Source organism: Amblyomma mixtum, chromosome 1, assembly GCF_055824585.1.
Source record: "Amblyomma mixtum isolate Tamu chromosome 1, ASM5582458v1, whole genome shotgun sequence".
Classification (NCBI taxonomy): Eukaryota; Metazoa; Arthropoda; class Arachnida; order Ixodida; family Ixodidae; genus Amblyomma; species Amblyomma mixtum.
The window spans coordinates 209,418,124-209,443,670 of record NC_143012.1 but is presented as its reverse complement, the minus strand read 5'-3'; the positions used below and the strand labels follow the sequence as shown (position 1 = coordinate 209,443,670).

General features: G+C 47.6%; 4 non-coding genes and 1 pseudogene across 4 annotated transcripts; all 5 read right to left on the bottom strand.

Annotated features, from left to right (window-relative positions):
- Nucleotides 1-7,917: 7,917 nt before the first annotated feature.
- LOC149370756 (E3 ubiquitin-protein ligase MIB2-like) lies at nt 7,918-9,602 on the bottom strand (annotated as a pseudogene).
- Nucleotides 9,603-14,554: 4,952 nt separating this feature from the next.
- TRNAV-AAC (transfer RNA valine (anticodon AAC)) lies at nt 14,555-14,627 on the bottom strand. Its single transcript has one exon. It is a non-coding gene; the product is annotated as a tRNA-Val (tRNA).
- A 1,868-nt stretch (nt 14,628-16,495) lies between these two features.
- TRNAV-AAC (transfer RNA valine (anticodon AAC)) lies at nt 16,496-16,568 on the bottom strand. Its single transcript has one exon. It is a non-coding gene; the product is annotated as a tRNA-Val (tRNA).
- Nucleotides 16,569-17,358: 790 nt separating this feature from the next.
- Nucleotides 17,359-17,431, bottom strand: TRNAV-AAC (transfer RNA valine (anticodon AAC)). Its single transcript has one exon. It is a non-coding gene; the product is annotated as a tRNA-Val (tRNA).
- Nucleotides 17,432-23,403: 5,972 nt separating this feature from the next.
- Nucleotides 23,404-23,476, bottom strand: TRNAV-AAC (transfer RNA valine (anticodon AAC)). The gene has a single exon. It is a non-coding gene; the product is annotated as a tRNA-Val (tRNA).
- Between the last annotated feature and the right edge of the window lie 2,071 nt (nt 23,477-25,547).

Below are 25,547 nucleotides of genomic sequence, written 5' to 3'. Positions count from 1 at the left end.
CCTGCTGGAGACCTACACCAGCACGGATCGCCGAGAACGGGCTGAACGGGCTTTGCAGTCTCGCATTCAAATGCCAAATGAGTCTGTAGCCATGTACGTGGAGGATATGACTCGGCTCTTCCGGCGAGCTGACCCGGCCATGCCCGAAGAGAAAAAGGTGCGCCAACTCATGCGCGGCGTCAAAGAACAGCTTTTCGCAGGCCTCGTGCGCAGCCCACCATCGACCGTCGCTGCATTCCTTGCCGAGGCCGCGACGATGGAAAAGGTTCTTCAACAACGTTCTGCGACTTACAACCGGCCCGTGCATGCTGCTGCAGTCACCGAATCGTTTGCCACCGCCGGGAGCCACCCTGACGATTTGCGCGAACTGATTCGCACCATCGTGCGTGAAGAGGTCCTCAAGTTTTGCAGCCCTTCGCAATCTGCACTTGGTTCGATTTCCGCTCTTGTTCGCGAGGAGGTGCAACAGGCGTTCAGGGGTCCTACCGTCGAAACACCACCTCTGTCGGGAGACTACAGCCGCCCCACCTATGCCGAAGTTGCGAGACGCCCGGCTGCAGCTTCGCCACCGCCGATTCCAGTAACGCCTCCTGCACCGCTGTCCCCAGTTCCACCAGTCCCGTATTTCGACGATCGCCGAGTGCACTTGCGGAAGGCCGATGTCTGGCGCACACCTGACAACCGGCCACTCTGCTTTCACTGCGGAGAACCAGGCCATCTTTACCGCAATTGCTCTTATCGACGCCTCGGTCTGCAGGGATTTCGAGCCGATTCGCCCAGACCCCGGTTTGGCCACCGGCCTCCAGCCATTGAAGACTTCCTCGCGGAACAGCGACTTTCAGCCCGTGCGCTGCATCAGCCGCGCTCATCTTCTCTGCGGCGCTCTTCCCCGAACCCGCACAGCTCCCCGCGAGCAGTACAGGGTCGCTCGCCGAGCCCTCGCCGGGAAAACTGAGACCAGCGACCTTCGGGGGCGAGGTCGCTGGGAGTCGCTGCGCTGAAGACCTCCCGCCGCCGCCGCTACGCTCCGACCGTGAACAGATAGTACCGTCATCTGACCAAGACAGCTGCGTTTCCTTGGACATACCTGTTCTTCTCGACGGTCACAGAGTCAGTGCATTAGTGGACACCGGGGCCGACTATTCAATTATCAGTGATAAATTGGCGACTCTTCTAAAAAAAGTCCTTACGCCTTGTTCTGTAGTGCATCTCCGTACTGCCGGTGGTCATCTCGTTACTCCAAAGGGTATTTGCACGGCTAGCGTTCAGATTCAGGGATCTACGTTCGTCGTCAGTTGTGTAGTTCTGTGCAATTGCTCCCGCGATCTCATTATCGGCATTGACTTTCTGCGGGAGTATGGTGCTGTCATCGACCTCCGCCGACGAATCATCACCTTTTCGACCAGTAAAGCGACCCACCTCGCCGAATCTTGCCACCGCAGTGCCGCCCTTCGTGTTTCTGCAGACAGTGTCACGTTGCCGCCACGGAGCAGTGTTTTGGTTGAAGTCACTTGCAACGACTTGCATGACGCAGAAGCAGTCGCCGAGGCTAACCGTTCACTCCTGCTTACTCAAGGCATCTGCGCCGCTCGCAGTCTACTGACGCTTCGTGGTGGCCGGTCTGCGGTCCTGGTCACTAATTTTTCTAATGAGTACCGGCACCTTTTTGCAGGAACGGCTATCGCTTCTGCCGAACCTGTTACCGATATTCCCGTTTGTTTTGCGTCCGCGGCAGCCGGCACTGACGAACCTTCCCTTGAAAACGTCGACATAAACTGCCACCTGTCTCGGGAGCAACGCCTGGCTTTGGAACAGCTGCTGAAGGAATACAAGTCGTGCTTCGCTTCCTCCTCGAAGGTTCGTCAAACACCCATCACGCAACACCGCATCATCACCTATGACGACGCTCGCCCTATACGACAGCAGCCTTATCGTGTTTCTGCTAAAGAGCGGGCGGTTATCCAAACTCAGGTTCAGGAAATGCTTGACGATGGCGTTGTTCAACCTTCCCAAAGCCCCTGGTCTTCACCTGTAGTCCTTGTTAAGAAGAAGGACGGCACTCTCCGGTTTTGTGTCGACTATCGCAAACTGAACAGTGTGACCAAAAAGGACGTCTACCCGTTGCCGCGCATTGACGACTCGCTGGATAGATTACGGCGCGCTAAGTACTTCTCATCCATTGACTTAAAGAGCGGCTATTGGCAAATTGAAGTAGACGAACGGGACCGCGAAAAAACGGCCTTTGTGACTCCAGATGGCCTCTATGAATTTAAAGTGCTTCCTTTCGGTTTGTGCTCCGCCCCGGCTACGTTCCAACGGATGATGGACACCGTCCTCACAGGCCTCAAGTGGCAAAGCTGTCTTGTTTACTTGGACGACGTCGTAGTTTTTTCGGAAACGTTTGACCAACATCTCCAGCGCCTGCGGGCTGTCCTCGAAGCCCTCCGCTCGGCAGACCTTACCCTGAAGCCCCAGAAGTGTCATTTCGGTTACGAAGAGCTCAAATTTCTGGGTCACGTTGTGAGCGCTGAGGGAGTGCGGCCGGACCCCGAAAAGACTGCCGCGGTCGCACGTTTTCCCGTTCCGACCGACAAGAAAGCTGTCCAGCGCTTCCTGGGTCTCTGTGCGTATTATCGGCGCTTTATTGCGGACTTTTCCACGATTGCTGAGCCGTTGACGCGCCTCACCAGGAATACCACCTCCTTTGTCTGGACCACTGAGCAACAGACTGCTTTCTCTACGCTCCGCCAGCGCCTTCAAACACCTCCCGTTCTTGCGCACTTCGACGAAGATGCCGATACCGAGGTCCACACCGACGCCAGTAACATCGGTCTTGGCGCGGTCCTTGTTCAACACCAAGACGGCCTTGAGAGGGTTATCGCCTATGCTAGCCGTACTCTCTCCCGCGCCGAGAGCAATTACTCCACGTCTGAAAAAGAATGTCTTGCGGTCGTGTGGGCCACCATGAAGTTTCGCCCTTATCTTTACGGCCGCCCATTCAAAGTGGTCACCGATCACCACTGCCTATGCTGGCTGGCAAATTTGCGAGACCCATCTGGACGCCTGGCACGCTGGAGCTTACGGCTCCAGGAATTTGACATTACTATTGTTTACAAGTCCGGCCGCAGACACGAAGACGCCGACACACTGTCGCGTGCACCAGCTGATCCTGCCGACGCAGCGCTCGATGACGACAGCGGCTTCCTTGGTACTCTCACCGCCTCCGACCTACTGACTCGGCAGAGGGCGGACTCGGACCTTCGCCCTCTCATTGACGCCCTTGAAGGTAGTGATACGGTTATACCTCGCCACTTCTCTCGACGTCTTGGCTCCTTCTGTTTGCGGCAAGGTCTCTTGTACAAGAAGAACTCGAGAGGCAACGATAGACCTTACCTTCTCGTCATTCCAGCCGACCTCCGATCTGACGTTCTTTTCGCCTGCCACGATGAGCCCACGTCTGGCCACTTGGGCTTTTCACGTACGCTCGCCAGAGTGCGGAACATGTATTACTGGCCTGTACTTTCTGCTGATGTCAAACGATACGTTAAAAGCTGCCGAGAATGCCAGCGCCGGAAAACGCCACCACTTAAGCCGGCGGGTTTTCTCAAGCCCGTTACTGCCCCTCGCGCTCCGTTCGATCAGATCGGCATGGACCTCCTCGGCCCTTTCCCCTTGTCGCAGGGCGGCAATAAGTGGATCATAGTTGCTACCGACTATTTGACTCGCTACGCCGAGACCAAGGCGATCCCTCGTGGCACAGCTTCAGAAGTCGCAGAGTTTTTCATGCACAACATCGTCCTGCGACATGGCGCTCCTTCGCACGTGATTACAGACAGAGGGACGGCGTTTACAGCGCAACTAATCGACCACATCTTTCGGCTGAGCTGCACAACACACCGCAAGACCACGGCCTACCATCCGCAGAGCAATGGCTTGACCGAACGATTAAACAGGACCCTTGCGGACATGTTGTCCATGTACGTAGATGTTCAACACAAAACTTGGGATGAGGTCCTGCCGTATGTCACCTTTGCCTACAACACCGCCCTGCAGGAAACTACGCGCTTCTCCCCGTTTCGCCTTGTGTACGGACGCGAAGTCCAGAGCATGCTTGATGCCATGCTCCCGTGCCCAGAGGATGACCAACTCGCCCCAGACGCCCTACAGTTTGCCCAACGTGCTGAAGAAGCCCGTCAGCTGGCCCGCGGGCACATCGGGCAACAGCAGAGCTCGGATGCGCGCCGTTACAACCTTCGCCACCGACAGGTTGACTACAAACCCGGTGACCAAGTCTGGGTGTGGACTCCTGTTCGTCGCCAAGGCTTGTGTGAGAAACTGCTCTCCCGCTATTTTGGCCCTTAGAGAGTGGTACGGCGTGTGAGTGAGGTTAACTATGAAGTGGTTCCGGACGGTGCTGCGCCACCGCGACGCCGACAGCCCGACTCTGACACTGTGCACGTTGTGCGGCTTAAGCCGTACTATACACGGTGACGCACCGTGCTGATGTTTTCGCGCGCTTCAGTTGCGGCAGTTTGCTTGTTTTTTTTTGTTTCACCCTTACGTCGACAGCGACAGCGCTCTTTTTTTTTCTTCATAAGGGGGGAATAATGCCACCTAGTATTGCCAGGTGGCGCATACGAAGTAGGGCGACGACGACGAAGTAGGGCTCGCGCCGTGTGGAGTCTGTCGCTGTTGTTGCCCCAGCTTGCCTGGCCTTCCCTTTCGTGCCTGCTAATAAAGCCCCCATTCGTCAGCAAGTACGTTACAATATGAATAAGTTCACGTGTTAAGTTTTCGTTATGTATATGCCGGGCGTTTTTTGACTGTTTACAGATTTTTACTTTAAACCCTTATGTGATGCCTCAACGGAGGCCTTTAAGGGTAAAAGAAATGATGATGATGATGAAGAGATTCGTCAGTGCGATCTGTCCAGATGGATGGTACAAGGCAGGCATTACGTACTACGTGAGAAAGCTCAGAGATTAAACGATTATTCGACTAAAATTAACTAATCAACTTTTTTACTTTTTATTTAATGGGCCAGAATTATACAAAGGTATAGCAGCTGATTCCAGTTTTTAACTTTTCTTTATCTGCAATGCACTTCAAAATATTTAACGTCAAAAATACGCATTTTTTTAGCTCGTAAAGTTGGCTTCCCGGAATGCATGTTTTTAAAGTGGCGTAGCTCGCATTTCTAATACAGCAAGTACGGAAGCCGTTTGTCTGTTTTGTGGTGCAGAAGCAGTTAAACTGTACTTCCGCGAAAATACTACGCTCAGCGATGCCATTTTAAAACTGTGCATTGCGGGAAGCCAACTTAACGAACTGAAAAATGTGTATTTTTGGCGCTAAACATGTCGAAATACATTGCCGATAAAGAAAATTGAAAAACTTGACTGAGCTACTATGTTGACAGCCTTCAATTTCTTAATATAATATCAACCGTTGAAATCAAAAGAAAGTTGATTAGTTAACTTCAGTTAATTAATCTTTTAATAACTGAGTTCTGTCACATACTACATAATGTCCTCCGTGCTGTGCTATACACCAGCACAGACCGCACAGACGTATCTGCCGCAGGTTTTAAAATAACTCTGTGTAAACAGTTAAAAAAAAGAACACCCGGGTCTCTGTAATTCATGGAAAGTAGTGGTGGCAGGGGTTTGATATACAAGGTGATTTTTTTTAACATTTACAGAATTTTATTTTCACAACTATGAGACATGCATCGGTGCGGTCTTTGCAGCTGGGTTGGACAGAAGGTGGATATTAGACACGCGGTAGAGCTATGCAATTAGACGATTAAATAAATAAAATTAACTAATCAACATTTTAATTTTTTTTTATTTTCCGAGACAAGATTATATTTCGAACTTGAAGGTCGTCAGCATAGAAGGGGAGCCGAGTTCTTAAATTTTCCTTAGCGGCCATGTGGTTAAAAATATCGAACGCCAGAAATGCACGTTTGGGTTCTTTGAATTAGCTTTTCCGCATTGCATATTTAGAAAGTGGTGCAGCTGCGCCTAGCATTGTAGCCGAAATCGCGGTAACTGCTTCAGCGTCATGAATGCGAGAGTGGCCATTGTATTGGCTGCATTAGATATTCAAGCGACACCATTCTATGAATAACAAACGCGGGAAAGCAAACTCATAAATCCACACTGTATTTCAGTAGCAAAGCTTCAACGGTACCAACGGTCACGCGTGGACGCTTCACTCTTCTAAGATTGAAGCGCCCACGCGTGACTCCTCACGAGCCTTGAGTGAAGGTGTACGGCGGTGATGTGGAGTTCCGTGGGAGCGGCTTGTTGAGTGGCAACCCAAAAAAACTGGTGGATGAAGTGCCACAAGGTTTGGCGAGCAGATGGGTGGCCAAGGCGGGGATTCGGAACAGAAGTACAGGGAGGCGGCGGCAGCTCTGAGCCGAAGTGGGCTGCAAGCCGCTTTTTGAAGTGTGCGTGGATCGAGGGGAAGGGAGGCGGCAACCAAAGTTTTGCAAGGAGACCGGGTGGGAGTTCGTTGCTGGTGGGAAACACAAGCCCAGTAGGGTTGCCAGTACAGCAAATGTGAGGTAGGTTTCCCCTGTCCCAGGCAATCTGTCGGCTAAGACGACGAGCCCGTCCACCAACCGCTAAAGAGATGAAAAAGGAAACATCGGCATAAGTTTCTGCAGACCACAGAAGAGGCGGTGTATCTTCTTCCATTGCCTTGCTGTCGGGTAAACATAGGGCGGGCTCTAAGATGCATAAATTAAAGTATGGAGGAACTCAAGGTCATTGTGCCGCACCAAGAAACGCCCTCTTGTAGGGTCCCGACAAAATGTGCATGCCATTATTCAGAAAGTGCACAGCTGAAGAAAAGAGCAAGGACCGTTACATGCGTCAGATTGTATAAGCACATACTATTCGCCAGTAGGTGGTACAGGGCGACAGTGTACCATCAAGTAACCTCTCGGTTAAGGAAAGGTCGTCCCTGGTAGGAAACGGCTTGCCCATGTATTCGTTTCTTCCCCTCCTCGTTCTGTTCAACTGGCTTCACTATAAATGTTTCCGTGCTGTCAGTAAGATACAGTTGCATCTTAGCCCTTTGTCCTGTCTATGTCACGTGGACGCCTTTTTGTGCGCTTAAGTTTCCGTGAATACGCTAGTACGTCTCCGCTATGCTAAATGCCTCTACTTCGCCACCCCAATATGGATTGAGTTCACTGAAGGCTGATTGCCGTCTAATAATCAGCTTCATTATCAGTGTCATCCTCTCGTCGCTGAGTGACCACAGGTGACAGGCAAGCCTCGACTATCATATTGTCACGTGCTGCTCAAGCTCCCGTCCGTGATCTTGATTTTCCAAAGTGGGCTCTCTTCTTCGCCGTGCTTCAAGGACACAGGAGAGCAGTGCGGACAAACACAAAATGCTCGCATGCCATGTAGTCCACGTCTTGCACAAATACATGCAGATGCACTTCCAAACTTCACACTGGAGATCTAAAAATTTGCGCCTTTGTTTGTGGGGCAGCACTTGTGGCCACAGAAAAGCGGTTGGGGCCTGGACGAACTATGTCTACAGTGCATGACGTGAACCGTGCGACACAAAGTCTTCGGGCGCTGGGAGAAGCCTTGATGACCATGCCACAAGGCAGGAGCGCAAATGCACACACACAGTCTGTCGAACAGACCATCACTACGCGAAACACCGGCTTCAATCTCAAATGTCTCGCTCAAAGAAAAAAAAAAGAAACGTGCACAAAGTTCGTGGTGCAGGCAGTGTGTGTAGGCTGTAGGCTCAGCCTTTTGCGCTTCTACTGATGCTTGATGCTTCCAGACAGGACAAAAGATAAGCATAATCTCAGAACCAGCAGAGCCCGGCCACATGTGAATGCGTGGCATGTGTGTGTGTGCAGTGCAGTTTCTTTTCTCCTCAGTAGAGGAAGATCTTGCGGGTGATGGCTCTCCGGCACATGTGGCACTGACGCAAGGTGTGGGCGCAGGCAGAGCACGCCCCGTGTCCGCACAGGAAGGCCACGTTGCGCCGCCGCTCCAGGCAGATACTGCAGCCCTGCCACTCCTCCATCTCCTGCAGCCGGGACTCCAGCTGCCTCAGGCGCTCCAGGCTGACGGCTCCTCCGCCGCCCAGCTGATGCTGCCGGCCGCCCGACACCACTACCTTGCCGGCGCCATCGACCTTGCGGGCGATGACCTCTTTGCAGGTGAGGCATTTCTTCATGCGCACGCTGCAGTCTTCACAGGCCATCCGATGACCACAGGGCTCGAAGGTCACTGAAGCCGGTGGCTCGAGGCAGATCTGGCACTCAGCGCCACGAGGAGGCAGCTCGCTGGGCAGAGTCCCGCCACCACTAGCTAGCTCCAGGGCAGGTGCCGTCACAGCAGTCGCACTCTCCCGCAGGGTGCTCCAGTGCTGAAGCAGCTCTTGAATGGCTGGGCTGCCAGCGAAGTCGAGCGGTGTGCGCCCCGCCAGGTTGGCACGTGGAGGTCGGCCCCTTCTTTGACGAGCAGGCAGGCGAGAGCCAGACTGCTGCTGTTCTCTATCTCAGGAGGGGCTGACGAGGCCAGCTGACTGGAAATCAAGGCCGTGGCAGGCGCCTCGCCAGTGTTAGCGGGCATCTGCAGTGCCTGGCGCTTCAGCAGGGCCAGATGCAGCGCAGTGTCACCGTCCTCATCCTGTGCGTCGAGGTTGGCCCCCATGGCGATGAGCAGCTCAACAATGCCACACTGTCCTTGGCTGACGGCCAGCAGCAGCGGCGTTTGCTTGCGGTTGTTGCGCACATGCACGTCACACTGGCCCCGTGTAAGCAGGGTCTCCACCACCGAGAAGTGGCCATTCAGAGCAGCAAGGTGCAGCGCTGCGAAGCCATCGTCCTTCTTGATGTTAACAATCTTCCGTGTTCTCGATAACAACTTCTGCGTTGCAAAATTGTTGCCCTTCAGCGCTGCATGGTGCAGAACGTTGAAACCCCGCTTGTTCTTCAAGGAGAAGTCGATTTCCGGCACGCTGATAAGCAGGTCAATAATCTCCACGCAATCTTTGCCAATTGCATCATGTAGTGCCGTGTCTCCAAATGTGTCTTGTATGTTGATGTTGAGGATGCTTCGGAACTTGAGGAGGACCCGTATGCAGTTGGTGTCTTGCTTGTTGACTGCCACATGCAGCGCGGTGCACTTTGCCCGGTTGACGGCGTTGATGTTGGCCCCCGCCTTCAGCAGGATCTCCATAATTGCAGGCTGGTTGCCAAACGCAGCATAGTGCAACGCCGTGTCACCGTCGTCATCCTGGGCATCAACCGCGGCACCACACTGGAGCAGCAACTCCACGATTTCTCGATGACCCTGGTGGCTGGACACCTGCAGGGCTGTCTTGCCAGAGCTCTTCTGGTTGACCCTGTCTGGATGCTTTGCAAGGTGGTCGCGAACCACTTCCAGGTGTCCCTGGGCTGCATCCCGCACCAATCGATCCATGCTGCCAGCATCACTCTGCTGTTCGGCTAGCAGGTGACCCAACAACGGATTGGCATGCTCTTCGCGAGTGTTGCTCTTCGCGAGTTTTCTTCTAGCTTGCGCACATCTTCTTCGTTCCTCAGGGCCCATGCGCAGCACGTGACAATATATTAGTGTGGACAGAGAGAAAGAAAGAAAAAGAATGTTGCCCAGCCCGCACCGCCTAAAGCCTAGACGGACAGACAGAACAAAGTGCCGAGTATTGAGTCGTCATAAAAAGATACAACATTTACACAAAATTACGTGGTTGAGATCAAAAGTTGCGGCCGCGAGATTCCTAATGTTCTGGGACAGGAACGAGCAGGGATTTAGTGCTACTCCTCCCACCATTTCTGGTCTGTTACATGCATTACTGCGGCGCTTCGCTCTCTACCCTCCAAACACTAGCAAATTTAATGTCATTCGAACCTCATGGCATTCGATGCATCGAATGTCATTCGGTCTCTTACGGTGCTACACGGAAAAAAATAATGTGATTCGAAAATGATGGCATCGACGATTAGTGAAAAATAGTCCAACTGAACGACATCAGCGCGCATAAAAGATGTTTGAAATTGTTGTGCAGTGTTTCAAAAGCGGGTGAGAACATTTGTGTGCCGTATTATAAGCTTAAAATATTATTTGAGGTCATTCTGCACCACTTTAGCCATCAAAAGTCAAACCAAGTACAAAGTCAACCACAAATCCGATAAATGTAAACAAACAAAATGGCTGACATGGCAGCGCGCGGACACGCGCGGAGCTTGGAAATGACTTCGAAAAGGTGAACTGCTCAGTTACGTCTTTAAGTAACTTCGAGCTTAATGAACATGCCACACCAACCAACAAGAATCAGGCATCCCAAAATGACCGACGGTCGCGGGAAAGACGCTGCTTCACGCTGGGCCGCTTCGGTAGGCTGCTGAGACCGAGGGTAACAGCTATCGACGACAGCCTCTAGTGTGAACAGATTCACACAAACAATAACTTTTTTTACCAAAACTAAATAAACGCACTTTCTAAGTTTGGCAGTGTGCACATTATTTTTTCGCGGCGCTTGTTCCTGCTGCGTATCTGGTGTCCAGAGTACGCATTCGGTTCGGGATCGAATGCGAATGAGTTTCCCTAACTCATTCGATGGCGAATATCATTCGAACCTAATGACATTACATGTTCCCGTGTAGCAGTCGATTAATGACATTAGGGGCTAATGTCATTCGATTCGACTGACATTAAATTTGCTAGTGTGACAGGCGTGTTAGTGTCCCTATAGCGCACTGTCTTTTTAAAAAACGGAGTGCGCTAGGGGAGAGCTTACTCTCTTTTTAGTTCTATACAGACGCATTCCCGTTTGGAGTGATAGCTGATTGCGGTTGTGCCTTAGTTTGGTTGGCGCGTCACGCTGTCGCCTTTTCGGCCACTGCAGCTCTCCTTTCGTCACTTTACTACGCGCGTCGAATAGCCGCTTCGTTGCTGTGTTTGCCGGACCGCCAATCCAACACGTTTCGCTGGCATGGCAGCTGCATCTCGACTGCGGTTTCCTACTCTGTCCTGACTGCACGCATCCACGCATGCGACGAGAGAGACAGCTGCGACCCGCCGACTAACCGCAGAGGCCAAGGCTGGTAGAGGTCAACACAGCCGAGCACACAACGGGCGCCCCTCTCCAGTCTTGAGAGTGCTTTCGCCCCGGCAACATTTGATGTTTTTCTTGCGCCTCTTCTCCCTACAGGTTCCCGGAGCCCACAATAGGAAGTAGCTCACATGCCCAACCTTTTGTGCGATAGTCTAGGAACCTCATAATCTCCAGGCCTCCTCGCTACCTCTGTGGTAGATGGCTTTTTTTTATCGCACAAATTTCCCGTTTGGCATAAAGAAAACATAAAGGTACAGGCTGGTTGCAGTACTAATTGATAGCAGTGCTCGATGTTCAGGCCCATGCACGTGTCCTTGTGCGAATTTCGGGTGTGCATCTTGGGTGCCTAACGGGCACATTTCAAGAGCGAAGTTCAGTGCTTAAATGTCTTTTAAATGGCAGGTCTTATTACGATATACATTTCTGATGATGTGTTTATTAGTAGTCCGTGGCGGGGATGATATGATTGCGCCTTAAATCCCTTTGCAGGCAAATTTCAATGGCATTACCGAAAGGACATTAAAGCCCGAACTGCAGGCAGGAAAGGAACGGTAGGCACGAAACGGGAGGAAAGTAACCTTGTGCGGACCAATCTGAACACTCAGCGGCATTTGCCAAAAAAAAGGTGCCACATTAAATGCTTATTTCCCTCTTCCAACTGCATCGCAGCAATAAAAAACGCTATGGACAATAATAAGCAATGCGCACCAATATATCAAATCCCACCCACCGCCACTTTCCATCATGAAATGCACCACCTCCCCAGGTATATACATGTTGGAAACTTAACACGAGAACATATTCACATATCAACCCACCAAACTTTTTAGCTCACGAAATTACACGATACACTTAACTATAGAATTAACATTATATTTTTACTTTAGTATTATTTTGCAGTTACATTGTTATTACTTTTTGTCTCAAATTGCTTTTATTTTACAGTTACAATATTATTCGTTTTTATTTTGCGTTGTTATTTTATTTTGTAGTTAGAGCATTACTAGTGTTGTCACTTGTATTTTATACCATTGTTGTTGAATGCTCTACTTCCGCAGTGGAGTTCTACGGAAAGTGTCCAATTACGTGTACCCGTTTAGTACACGGGCGTTTTCGTACCCATTCTCCAACCTGGGTATCAGCCTCCGAGGCCGGGCTTCTAACCCGTGCATCCTGCCCAACACAGTCGCGGAACGCCATAGCCACTGTGCTACCCCGAAGGGTAAGTACCATGTCCTGAAGGGTGCCTTATATGTGCGTAAGGTGCAGCTATGAGCGCTCCTCATGCTCGTCGTATGCCGGTGGGAGCTGGAGGCAAAAAAATTGGAGGAACCACTTGAGCTCCGCCTTAAGGGCATGACGAGATGGTGCTAATGAGTTGATACCCACATATGCAGAATTGGTCATTCTCAACTTCATATTCACGTGTCCCTGGGAGTCCTCATACAACTCTACGCGCATTGTTGCATCGCTTAAAGGGTGCGCCACTGCCCTGCATTGGCAGGTGCTGCCACCTGTAGGGCTTGTGCGACCCATGTTGGTCTTCCCGAGCAACATCTCGCAATCAGCCATTAATTTAACTGCCACCTGCCAGAGTGGTTAGTTTGCTCACAATCCTTCGGGCAGGTTGTGATGACAACATGGGGTCACATGACCGAGGGAGACTGTCTAGGTTGCTTCTACGGGGTGGCTGCCTGAGCCACCATGTTTATCGCTTACAATGCCTTCCACGATGTCGACAACACCGACAACGCCGGCGACACCGAATTTTCTGCGCAACGGGACCCTTGATGTTTAGACGTTAATAGAGAACGGGAGGGGATGGGCGACATGAGTAGTGCCAGTCCCGCCACCCCCTCAAGCCAAGAAAAAAATAAACTACTTGGGGACGGGCAAGTTACCTTTAGAGTGGAATGCGATAGCATTCGACTCAACATTTGTCGCAGCTTCCACGCTTTTTAAAACTCGTTGAGTTGGCTCTCCCGCGTTACACATGGTGTCGCTTGCATATATAATGCAGCAAATACCGATGCCATTTGTGCTTTTTTTTTATCTAGAAGCAGTTATTGCGATTTTGGCGACAATACTCAGTGCAGCGACGTCACTTTATAAATATGCAACGCGGGAAGGGCTACTCAACGACCTTTGAAACGCGTATGTTTGACGTCAGATAATTTGAACTACACTGCCGATAAAGAAAATTTAAAAACTGGGCGGACGTTCAGTTTTGAAGGCCTTTAATTCAGCAATAAATCTTGTCCTCTGAAAGTAAAGAAATGATATTAACGCCATAGTGTTAAGACTCTCTTTATGCAGAAAACCAGGCTTCGGAGCTGAGAACGAAAAAGCAGGTGGCCCACGTGACCATGTGACGTTACCACAACCTGCCCACCGTGGAAGGCAGCAGCCACCCATCGGACTGCGAACAAACTGCCCACAGTGGCAGGTGTCAGTTAATGATTGGTCGGGAGAGGCTGCTCTAGGAGAACAACCTGGGTCTCATAAGGCAGAATGGTAATTTAATCCGTGTGTGAAACCTCGGCTTAGAGGTAAAGCATTTATTATAGTGAGAGCATCAATGCATCATCAAGGATAAACCCAGATGCGTTCTCGGAATTGCCGCATCAGAGGTCTCATCGTCCCGGGCTTTTGAATATACGGAAGGCAGAAAATGTCTGTCTTTAAAGCAGCATCAAGGCTCAGAGCCACCAAACCAGGCAAATAAATGTACATGAAAACTAAGCAATATTTTTACCGCCTTTTTGGAGGAGATAAACTTAATCGCTTTGTTCGGACGGACAGCCTGCGCAAATTAGGGTTCTGCAGCGAATGTTATAGATGGCAAACAGGGGGAGGAAGTGAGGAAAGAAAAAGAGAGCTGGGGTGCTTGGCGACCGGCGGATGGAGTGCGTCTATCTACTCTGTCTACCAGCCTTCAAGGAGTGTACCGTCTCAGTCACATCACGTGCGTCGCACAGTCGCCAAACACCTTCTACAAAGCGACACATAAAACAAGGTCAGTGCGAAACTTCCTCCTTCCCCGATTAGCGGTGTATTTTATTTAACTGAATGACACGCGCCAACTGTCTTAATGGATGGTTCTAAACGATAAAGAATGAAAAGCTTCCAATATTTGGAGCCTTGATTCAGAAGTGGTTTGGATCACCTAAGAAGATAAAATATAACCCTAAGTGAGGCATCCTTCAGCCATATCTGGAATGTGTCCTCGAAGCCGGACATCCGCTTGTAATTTGCTTCATCTAATCCCTTTTACTGATCCCACCTTAAGAGCCATGAAAATAACCTGAATAAAATGTTTCACGAACGTTTGTTATCGAGTTAGTTGGCGCACGTGCAAGAAGAGAATAAACTACTAGACCTAAATGTAAATGCAGTTTGTAGGCACTGTGACAAAAAATTTCGTTCCTGTGCCTGCCAGGGATCGAACCTGGGACCTTCCGCGTGTTAGGCGGATGTGATAACCACTACACCACAAGCACAGCTGTTCTGCGCTTATAACAATGCCAGCGTCAAGAGGGAGGTCAGAGGAAAAGCGCAGTGAAACCGGTTGCTGTCTTGGAAGGGAAATGCTTTGCAGCATATTCTCTATGCCGCAGTGGTTCGCTCGAAGCCCTACTCGACTACTAATGAGCTAGCAGGCCTCGATGCATGGACCTGCTTAAGCGACCGCCAGACTTGCTACATAATCTCCAAAGGAAAGTTTGTTGAAAGAATGTAATTCTAACGTTATTGCTTAAGAGTGACGAAAAAAACACCTTGCGATTGTGACATACGGAAGTAAATGTCAGTACAACGCCAGCTGATATCTTTTCGAAACTTTCTGTCAGAAGAAAACTTTCTGACTGTTTAGCATTTTTAAGCATGACGTACTGTGGGAAAGCAGTTTTTCTCGAGTGGACACCACCGCCACGTAACCCAAAGTGCGATTGAGGTTTCCACTGACCCGGGGAGCCAGTTATGCGCGTGTTCAGTTTTTTCATCGTCAATGCGAATTTAGCAAATGTAGTACGCCGGCGTCCTATGCTGCATTGCCGTGTTTCTGAAGCAATGTCGCCAACACGTATTGCTTTAGTGCCTTGTTTCTGTGACAACGTCGTTCATGCCATCGTATGTAGCGCGTATCTTTCTGTCACTACCGCCACTTAAGTCAAAGCCCGAATATTAGTTTGATATTGGTATTAGGCTTATTGAATGGAGAAGATGTGCAACGCACAGGGCGAGAGTGTGTAGCAATTTGCCACATTGCGTATTCGGCGGCGGCCGAGTCTACTGATCTCGCGCAGCGCCCTGAGAAGCTGATCTGTTCGGGTCGCCGCGGATTCGAATTCCATTTGTGGATGTTTATGTCATTTCGTTCTACATAATACCTTCACTTGGCACAAACCCAGAAACACCGTAAGCATACAAACTTTCGGAGATCATGCTACGAGTTGACTTATCTAAAGAGGGCTTTCGGACTAAGATCAGCATTTCTGAATGGCTTGCGGCACTGCAAGAGAATTGACCAATTCGAGTTACACTTTTCCCTCGACATTTAAATAGCCTATCTAGCCTAGCCTATCCAGCAACGCCTATTATACGAACATTTTTGCACTGTTACGCGCACTTCCAGCTCAAATGCCTGTGCACGTTCCACTGCTAGTGTGGGATAACGTAAGGAAGAAATTTGGCAGTAATATTTTTGCTCTTCCGTACAATATTGCTAGAAAACAGCTAAATATTATTCAAAAAGAGGGAGCCTTATTATGGTAGATGTATAGCACGTAAGTACACTTGATGAATGTGTCCAGCACGTTCTAGATTCATTTTAGTGCACAGAGATAAATAACTCTAAAATTACAGACACACACACACATTTAAATAAAAGACTACGGCGCCTCTTAAGTACAGATACCTTACACAGATGATTAAATAGACCATACGATGAGATCCTTCCGAAATAATGGAGCCCCTATGCCGGACAAGATCAGTACGTTATTTAGAGAGTCTATACAAAAGCCATAGGTCCTTCTATTGAACACTATTCAACTCTTTGTTCGAAGCGGTTATTTTGCGACGAACTGGAGACAGTCCAGAAGAAGTATGAGCGAAAAAGTGTGGTTTCAGCCTAAATATATAACCTCGACCCTTTATCGAATTGATCCTCACTTACGGTTTGCAATCCTTAAAATGATTCACTTCTATTCTTGGCTATTTTTGTGCTGTTTCTTTTATTACTTCATGTGAGCAACTAAACGTGATCAGACGAAATTCTAAATAAAATGGATTTTAGGATAACACGCTTGCGTGGTTTCAAAAAACTAACCACAGATGTTGTGATCTAAGTATGAAAGTAACAAAAATATCATGTGCCTGCCAGGAATCGAACCTGGGGCCTTCCGCGTGTTAGGCGGATGTGATGACCACTATACCACAGGCACAGCTTTTTTTTTCTTCAACATGGTATTTATTACAGTGATGTAATGTTCTATGTACATGAACTATATACAAGCCATTATGAAAACAGTGGTAAACAGTACATATTGAAAAGACCATGCACTAGAAAAGAGGCAATGCAGAGCACATCACTAATAGTGAGTGCCACTCCGGTTCGTACTCAGTCTGGGCATACACGTCTCTTAGATGAACAACCATTCGACTACTTCGGTACAGTTATGAAGTGGGCTTCGACGGAGTTGACAGTGCAATGAACTTTTTGCAATTGGTTAGGTGGTCTGAAACCGCCTACTACTGAGGCGCGCAATTAAAACCGTCAGGTTCTGCGTTGTAATAGACTAATTGTTATATGAAAAAAAAATGGAGGGAGCCGTTTTGGGCAAACTACTTGACGGACGCTTTACTCTTCTAGGTGGTGCAGGAATTCTTATTATATTATTCATGATAATCAAATGTCTTTTACTAAATAATGTAGTTTAGACACCGCCGGCATAACTAACCCGGTGCGGTGGCTCAGTGGCTCTGGCTTTCTGCTGCTGATCTTGAGGTCACGCGTTCGATACCGACCGCGGCGGCCGTATTTCAATGCCAATGAAATAGAAAACTTCAGTGCACTGCGTTGTGTTAGCGCGCGGTAAAGAAGTCCAGGTGCTCTAAATCAGTCTGGATGCTTCTACTGCAGCTCCCCTCGTAGCCCGAATGTAGCTGCGGGGCATTCAACACCGCAATTTACAATGTACTAGCAGCATGACGGTGGAGCAAGAAAAAAAGACACGTGCCTGCCAGGGATCGAACCTGGGACCTTCCGCGTGTTAAGCGGATGTGATTACCACTACACCACAAGCATTTTTTTCTCTATTGCCGACTTCGACATCCGAAACAGACACGATGAACGATAAAAAACGTGCCAGCACATCTTTGCCTGACCCGGTATGCTAATTTTTTTCAGTATTACCAAACCGTCAAGCACACCAATCCATTACGGCTGTTCAGGAAGTGCCTTAAACAATTCCCTGAATCGCACAACATGTTGAATGAAATGTTCCCGCACAAGTTTCGCTTGTACATCTGCATTGTTAAACTCCATTATGGCTTTCCACAAGCTGTGAAGGCCTAGGAGCATTATTGCATCAAATGGAGAATCATCTGTTTCGTGAAAGGGTAAAAATCTTATGCCATATGCATCTGGTGGTAGTTATTTTTTTCAAAGTTCTCGGAAGAACATCCCAGAAAAAAAATGGTGTCCCAACAGTCCAGAAACGCATGTTCAAAGGTTTCAGGTTTGTGGTACAGGAAAGAATTCTTCGACCAAGGGACGTAAAGACCTTTATCGTGCACCCATGTTTTCACCGATAAGGTATTAGTGTGGAGTTTAAAGAATAAGGATTTGATCGATGGTTATATTGGCATCTTCTTAACTTTTTTAAGTTCATCGACTACTGGGCCTGCATAGTGTGGTAAACGGTATATCGGTAGAGGGAGCATTGTGTCCACTAAGACGGCGTACAATTTTTTTTCTTGACATAACACCAATACTCGATGGAAAACTGAACATGCAGCATTTTGTACGCGAGCACAACTTATACATATATACATCTTTATTAACTCTCACAAGGTTACATCAGTAACAGAGGAGAGAGGACGCAAGGCAAAAAGCTGCGTTGGTGCAGCTTGAGGGCCACCCTGCGCCCCCTGCCGGCGTTATCGCCTGGCAGCTAATCACAACAGCAGTGGAAGAGCGCACTCACAAGCACAAAGGAAAATACAGCCACAAAATATATACATCAACATTTGCATGACGTTATGCCTCTGTTATCACTCGACATTATTGGACAAAAGAAACTGCTCAAAATTTTTATGTACAGGGAACGCATTTATAATCAACAGAGATACAAATCAAGTAGAAAGAAGATACACAAAGCTATATATATATATATATATATATATATATATATATATATATGTTCTAATCATGATGTCAAAATGATGCACATTCAAACAAAGGAACACATTCAAACACATTCGAACAAAGGAATAAGTGTTATTAATTTATGCCGTGAAGTCTTTTCAAGTATGATGTTGTTCTTGTGCAGAATATTGAGGTAGTGTGGTAGACTATATGTCACTGACTGCTTACCGTATGTAGTGCGGCAGAAAGGTACGGACCATGACATTTTGTTCCGTGTGTTATAAGATGGAATCGAACGAATGAGGTTGAAACTTGATAAGAGGAGATCATTCTTAGTTGAAACAGCATTTTTATACATAGAGATTACCTTGAATGGGAATAACTCTGAGAGTTTCATGATACTGAACCTTGCAAAGTAGGAAGCCGTATGAGTACACCATGGCACATTAGCTATTAATCTAATTGCTCGTTTTTGCGCCATTAGAATTTTCATTTGGTTTTGCTTGGTTGTTGTCCCCCAGACCATGAGACAATAAGTTATATGTGGCAATATAAATGCATTGTAAATTAATAATTTAACTCTAGGCGGAAGTGTGTGCCTCTGGCGGCATAGGATCCCATTAATCTTGTTTATTTTAGCGCAGATATTCTCAGTATGTTTATCCCAATTAAGTGATTCGGTCCAAACAACACCAAGACATTTCACAGCTGGCACGACATCAATTTTTTTGTTTCCTAACCAAAGGTCAAAATTTGCACGCACCATTCTGTTTTTAGCTCGGAATATTATTGCTTTGGTCTTCGTGATGTTTACCCTTAGGTAGTTCTTAAAGGACCATTGACGCAGGAATTCTAAGAACTTATTGCCGTGTTCTAGCAGGTCTCTTTCTGTGTTACCTGAGGAAAGCATTGTGAGGTCGTCTGCATACGCTATTATGTTGACAGGAAGGGGAGCAGAAAATATATCATTAATGTAAATATTAAATAATAGGGGGCCCAGAATGCTGCCTTGTGGTACACCAGAGAGGATAGCTTGCGAGGTTGATATAGTGTTATTAAGGGAGACCATTTGTTTACGATATTTCAGATATGATTCAATTAAAGATAAGCTGTTACCTCTAATTCCATAGTTATTGAGTTTATGTACCAGTAAAGCATGATTAAGCAGGTCAAATGCTTTGGAAAAATCAACAAATATTCCTAGTACAAGGAGCTTTTCCTCAAACGCATTTATTATTATTTCTTTTTGCTTAATTAGTGCCGTTTCCGTGGACCTTTGTTTTCTGAAACCAAACTGACTCTCTGATAAAACTGAATGTTTGACTAGAAAAGTATTTATTCTCACATAAATAATCTTTTCCAGACCTTTGGATAATATCGGAAGAATGCAAATAGGCCTGTAGTTAGCCATATCTGAGGTAGCACCACCTTTGTGAATGACAGCCACTTTTGCTACCTGCATTTCTTTTGGAAACACGCCAGATTCTATGGCTAGATTATAGATATGCATTAGTATTGGAGCTAGTATGTCAACTGCAAATTTGAAGGGTTTGATCTGAAAGCCATCTTTATCTTCAGCTCTGCTATTTCTTAGATTCCTAAACACTGTCACTATTTCACCTTCATCAGTGGGATACATGAACAGGGATTCCGGAATACATGGTGTATTATACGCGTAACCCACAGGTGTGTCGGAGGGACAGCATAACGTTTTGGTTATGTTAACAAAGTAATTATTAAATTCATTACACAGTTCCTCCCCACCTATTGGTATACCATCTTTCATTATTGTCGTAATAGTTGTTTTTGAGGTGCGATTTAGTAATTTGTTCAGTTCTTGAAGGTAACTTCTTGAAGGTACCCTCTTATTGCACCATTTACATTTAGAGAACTTAGAAGGAAGTCAGGTAGAAGTCGACCAAGCCGAACTTGCATGACGGTTCGGAGGAACACATCGTTTTGATCCCGAAGGTATAAGAAAGGCTAGACAACTTGCCTCAGAAATAAGTGCGTAAGGCCGAGCTCACCTCTCTTCACAGAAAGAAGTAAGTTTCTTCTACTCGTCCTTCCCAATTCGAAGTCTAAATAAAAAGGCTAAAACGCGATGCATTTTTTGAACGCTTGCCCCGGGAAGCGCTGAGCGCATTCATCATGTGATGAATGATGAACCACACTTTAGCAATAGTGAACAGGTTACATATAGTCGCATACAAAAACATGGATAAATGTCTTTCTTGCCATGCATCATCCTTTCCTTGGCCCTGGATGCTTGGTCATGCCAGTACGGATCTGGGTCCCGGTAAGAGTCAAAGGGTGCTCCTAAATACGACACTGGAGTGGTGGAGCAGCGCATCCGAGAATAGTGCTTAGGCGTTACATCCCAGTTACCGTGCCAGAACCCGTTGCTTTTTTCCCAGTTCTTCTGGGCCCCTGTGCAGCTACAAAATATGTGTACTATCTTCGTGGCCTCACAAATACTTTCTCTATTTGCACAAAAGACAGCGATGTCATCAGCACAAGCCACGATTTTTACGTGCGCCGATTGTAGCCTGAAACTCGTTCATCATCATAATCATCATCACCCTGACTACGCCCACTGCAGGGCAAAAGCCTCTCCCATGTCTCTCCAATTAACCCTGTCTTTCGCCAGTTGCGGCCACCGTGTTCCCGCAAATTTCTTAATCTCACTCGCCCACCTAACTTTCTGCCGCCCCCTGCTACGCTTTCCTTTTCTTGGAATCCACTCCGTTACCCTTAAGGAGCAGCGGTTATCTTCCCTTCGCATAACATGCCCCGCCCAGGCCCACTTCTTCCTCTTGATTTCATCTAGGATGTCATTCCAATCGCTTAACGTTACACCTATCATTTTCTTTTCATAGCTCGCTGCGTTGTCCTTAACTTAAGCTGAACCCTCTTTGTTAGCCTCCACGTTTCTGCCCCATAGGTGAGTGCTGGTAAGATACAGCTGTTGTATACTTTTCTCTTGAGGGATATTGGTAAACTGCCATTCATGATCTGAGAGAACCTGCCCTATGCGCTCCACCCCATTGTTATTCTTCTAGTTATTTCCCTCTCATGATCCGGATCAGCTGTCACTACCTGCCCTAAATAGACATATTCTCTCACTACTTCCAGCACCGCGCCATTGATTGCGAACTGCTGTTCTTTTGCTAGACCTGTCGAATATAACTTATTCCTTATTCCGGATGGCCAAGCAAAGTGGTTCAAGATAGGCCGCGAAGAACAATGGCGAAGGGGGAAACCCTGCCTTACAGAAGATTGCGCCTTCAGGCTGTCAGTCAGTTCGCCGTTCACAACAATCCGAGTCGTACACTTTGCGTCTGCCAATCCAACACCCTCTATTATTATTTGACCAACATTTGCATGTTCTAATACGGCAAACAGGACACGGTGAGAAACACGGTCAAAGGCTTTTGCCAGATCTCGTTGTATCATCGCCACTCGGTCATCAAAAGATTCGTAGTATTGTAGTATGGGCCGCGCTACGTGTATGTTACTCGCAATACTTCGACCTTTTATGCCACGCGTTTGGTGCGTGCCTACAAGCAAAGTTATCACACCCTGCAATATTTTCCCCAAAATCTTCATGAAAATTTTTTAGCCGACGTTAGTGAGGCTTATCGGGCGATAATACCCAACCAACAGGCGCATTTCAGGATCATGTGTTTTAGGAATAAACACTATGTGCGAAGATGGGAAGGACAGCGAAACACGTTTTTTCTCATAATTTTCAACGACAACTTTTTGCAGAATCTAGGCCATGGAAATTTTGAAAGTTTTGTGGAAAGCTGCTCCCAGGCCGTCAGGGCCAGGAGATTTACCGGCTGGCAACGCATCTGTAGCGTCCTCTACTTTCACGGAAATGGTCTGTTCAAGCAGTGTTTTGACTTCTTCGTCAAGTTTCCGCATAAGTGGTAAGAATCCACTATGGAAGCCCCTTTCGGCTTTTCGCGAATGACCCAGCATAGCTTGAAGTGATTACAGAATGCGCCCTTCATTACACCTCCATCCGCCGGAACTACACCACAAGAACAGCTGAGGGTACAGTACAAGGAAGCTGCTGTCGAACGAAGTTCCGGTAAATCGAGTTAAAATCGAAAAGCTCTGTACTTTTCGAAACGGGAGCGAAAATGTCAACCGCCTAAGAAGGTGTTTCGAGTAAAGTATACTTGGCAGACGCTCTGCTCTTGACAAAAGCAGAATATTTGTCCTTTTACGTAGTGGAGGAGTTTTTGGCAAATTAGCCCGACAATTATGAATCCTTTACTCGATATTAATGTATCAACACTACGAGATGCCGCGGTGGTTCAATGCGTTTGGCGTTCGGGCGATGACCTCGAGGTGAAATCTTCGATACCAGCCGCGGCGGCCATATTTCAGTGGCAGTGAAATACAAAAACGCCTGCGCGCTGCATGAAGACAGCGCATGTTAAGAGGTGCAGATGGTAAAAATTAATCTGGAGTTCTGGACTACAACGTACCTCATAGCCCAAATGCATCTTGAAAACGTAGCAGCACGAAAAAACGGGGACAACATAGACACAGGTACGACAGGACATAAGCTGCACTTTGTAGAAGAAATACTATGCAAAAGCACCGAAGTTTGGGCCAGTTGGTATTGATCCATCTTGAAAACGTAGCAGCACGAAAAAACGGGGACAAAATAGACACAGGTACGACAGCATATGTCGTGTCGTACCTGTGTCTATTTTGTCCCCGTTTTTTTGTGCTGCTGTCGTACCTGTGTCTATTTTTTCCCCGTTTTTTCGTGCTGCTACGTTTTCAAGATGTATCGATACCAATTGGCCCAAAGTTCTGTACAAATGCATCTTCCGGCTGTTAAACATTACAGTAGCTGCATGACTGCGGAGCAAGAATAAAAAAGAACGTGTGCCTGCCAGGGATCGAACCTGGGACCTTCCGCGTGTTAGGCGGATGTGATAACCACTACACCACAAGCACAGCTGGATGTCGAGTACGAGGGAGCTGCTGTCCATCGAACTCTCCGGCAGTGCCCTACTTCTGCAACCGGTCGCGCCGTTCGAGGTCCCGGATATTTAATAACACTCGATTCCAGGCTGCACCATTAGGAAAACTAGCGCCTCCTAGACGACGAAACGAAGACTATCGCGGCATCCGAATTACAGCGGTCTCTTTTGACCACGTCAGACCAGATTTCGGGATCATTTATATCTGATTTCTCTCGGCCTTGTCCCGGGTAAACAACGGCTCGCGATGATTTCTTTAACGGTACTTCGAACATGCTGCCACAAAAAGAAAGCCTAAAAGTAAGCGAATGCTTGCACCGAAATCTTAAAGTATTAAAAAATGACGCGAGTTTGTGCCAGCGCTTGACGAACTCATTTTCGTGGACAGACGCACGCGGGCTCAGTGCGAAAGTGCACGCCTGCCAGCTGCGTCCCTTTCAGACTTGACAATCGCGGCAGGCATGGTGCTATATATATTTTTCAGGTTTATATTATATTATGGCTGCATTCCCTTAAGGCGAACATACATCCTATATAGATCCTGTAATTTACGAATGCTTGTTTTGGAAAACGTCACGCGCATGACAAAGCAGTCTCGTATCCAATGGAGGTGTAAGATGCCGGTTGTAGGCTGTTTAAACGCATGTCTATTTAGTGAACGGAATATCATCATTAGCTAAGAAGGATGAGGCTTAGTAACTATTCGGCTAAGGGAGATTTCCAAGAATTTCTAGCTCAACTCAAGATTCTGATAACATTGCTGTATTTTTTTGGGAAGCGATTTTTGGTGGCTGGATCATTTGGAGCAGTCAAAGTCTACAGCATGCCTTTTAAAGTTTCTGTTATGTATCCTCTCTGCCCGAAACAAACGCGAGAAAAGACAATTGAAGGCCGGCGGTACCAACACAATGATATTCCAAATGAGAGAAAATAGACGCGCACTTCGCCTATACATGCATCAGAGAGGAAGAATGCTCACTCCAAGTAATGTAGATTAATGACAGAACCTATTCTTTTAAACCACTATTACTTCACTGAATACATCGGGGGTAGATACGATTGTCGTCTCACAATGTTGCATCGATAGTGCCGAGTGAACTTCTTGCTTCTCTGGCATTCATCCTTCTAATGTACATTTAGTTCGTTGTGCTATCGTCGTTAAGTATTGTTCATGGATTGCGACCTGTTCTTGTTCTATTGTTCCCCCTGGTACTTCTTCAGCGTCCTAAACAAAAAGATCCCTTGCGATGCGCGGTTGTGGTAAAAATTCAACTGTACTGGTATTTCAATTTCTTAAGCTGAATTCTTGAAATGTAATTTTATGAGTTTCGTTTGATCCAGGTAATAAGTCGCCTTTTATACGCTGTACAGGCGAAAATGGCCCAGCGTAGTTTATCCACCACAGTGTAATAAGCCGTAAGCGCAGGACGTTCGCGTGCAATTGCTTGCGCTCATGACGGCATCAGAGAATCTTCCACGTGGTTCCCTTCTTTTAATGAATTAAGCGTACGCATTTGGGTGATGTGCTGGTTCTTTGTGCTTCCTGTCAGGGGCGCAGTCAGGGGGGATATGTTTGGCGTCAGAACATCCCCCGAAATTTTTTCCACCTCCACCCCCTTCTTTTGACGATTTTTTTTCGCCCATGCTATTTTCACACTGCATCTATGTATGGAAATGTGAAAACAAAAATAAGAAGAGTGGGGGTTTATGCCCGAAAACATCAATGTACAGCCTTTGTCAAAAGTTTGGAGCCCAGGGGGCTTGCTTCTGAGCCACACCAAGAGGCTTGTAATGCACCCTTAGTGATCAAAATCTCCTGAAAGTAAGAAGATTTCTGGTCCTGCCCCCTCCAATCGTTAGGCCTCCCATGAATCCCACACTAGCCTTACTACACTGCTTAGAAGAAAACCCCCTGGGCTCTAAACTTTTGACAAAGACTGTACTTTGTCGCGGCTGTATAAGAGGAAGCGGCAGTTATTGCAGAAAATTGTCCTTCTTCTTCGCCATCGTACGACGTATGGCTGTCAAACGAAGGCACAGTTCAC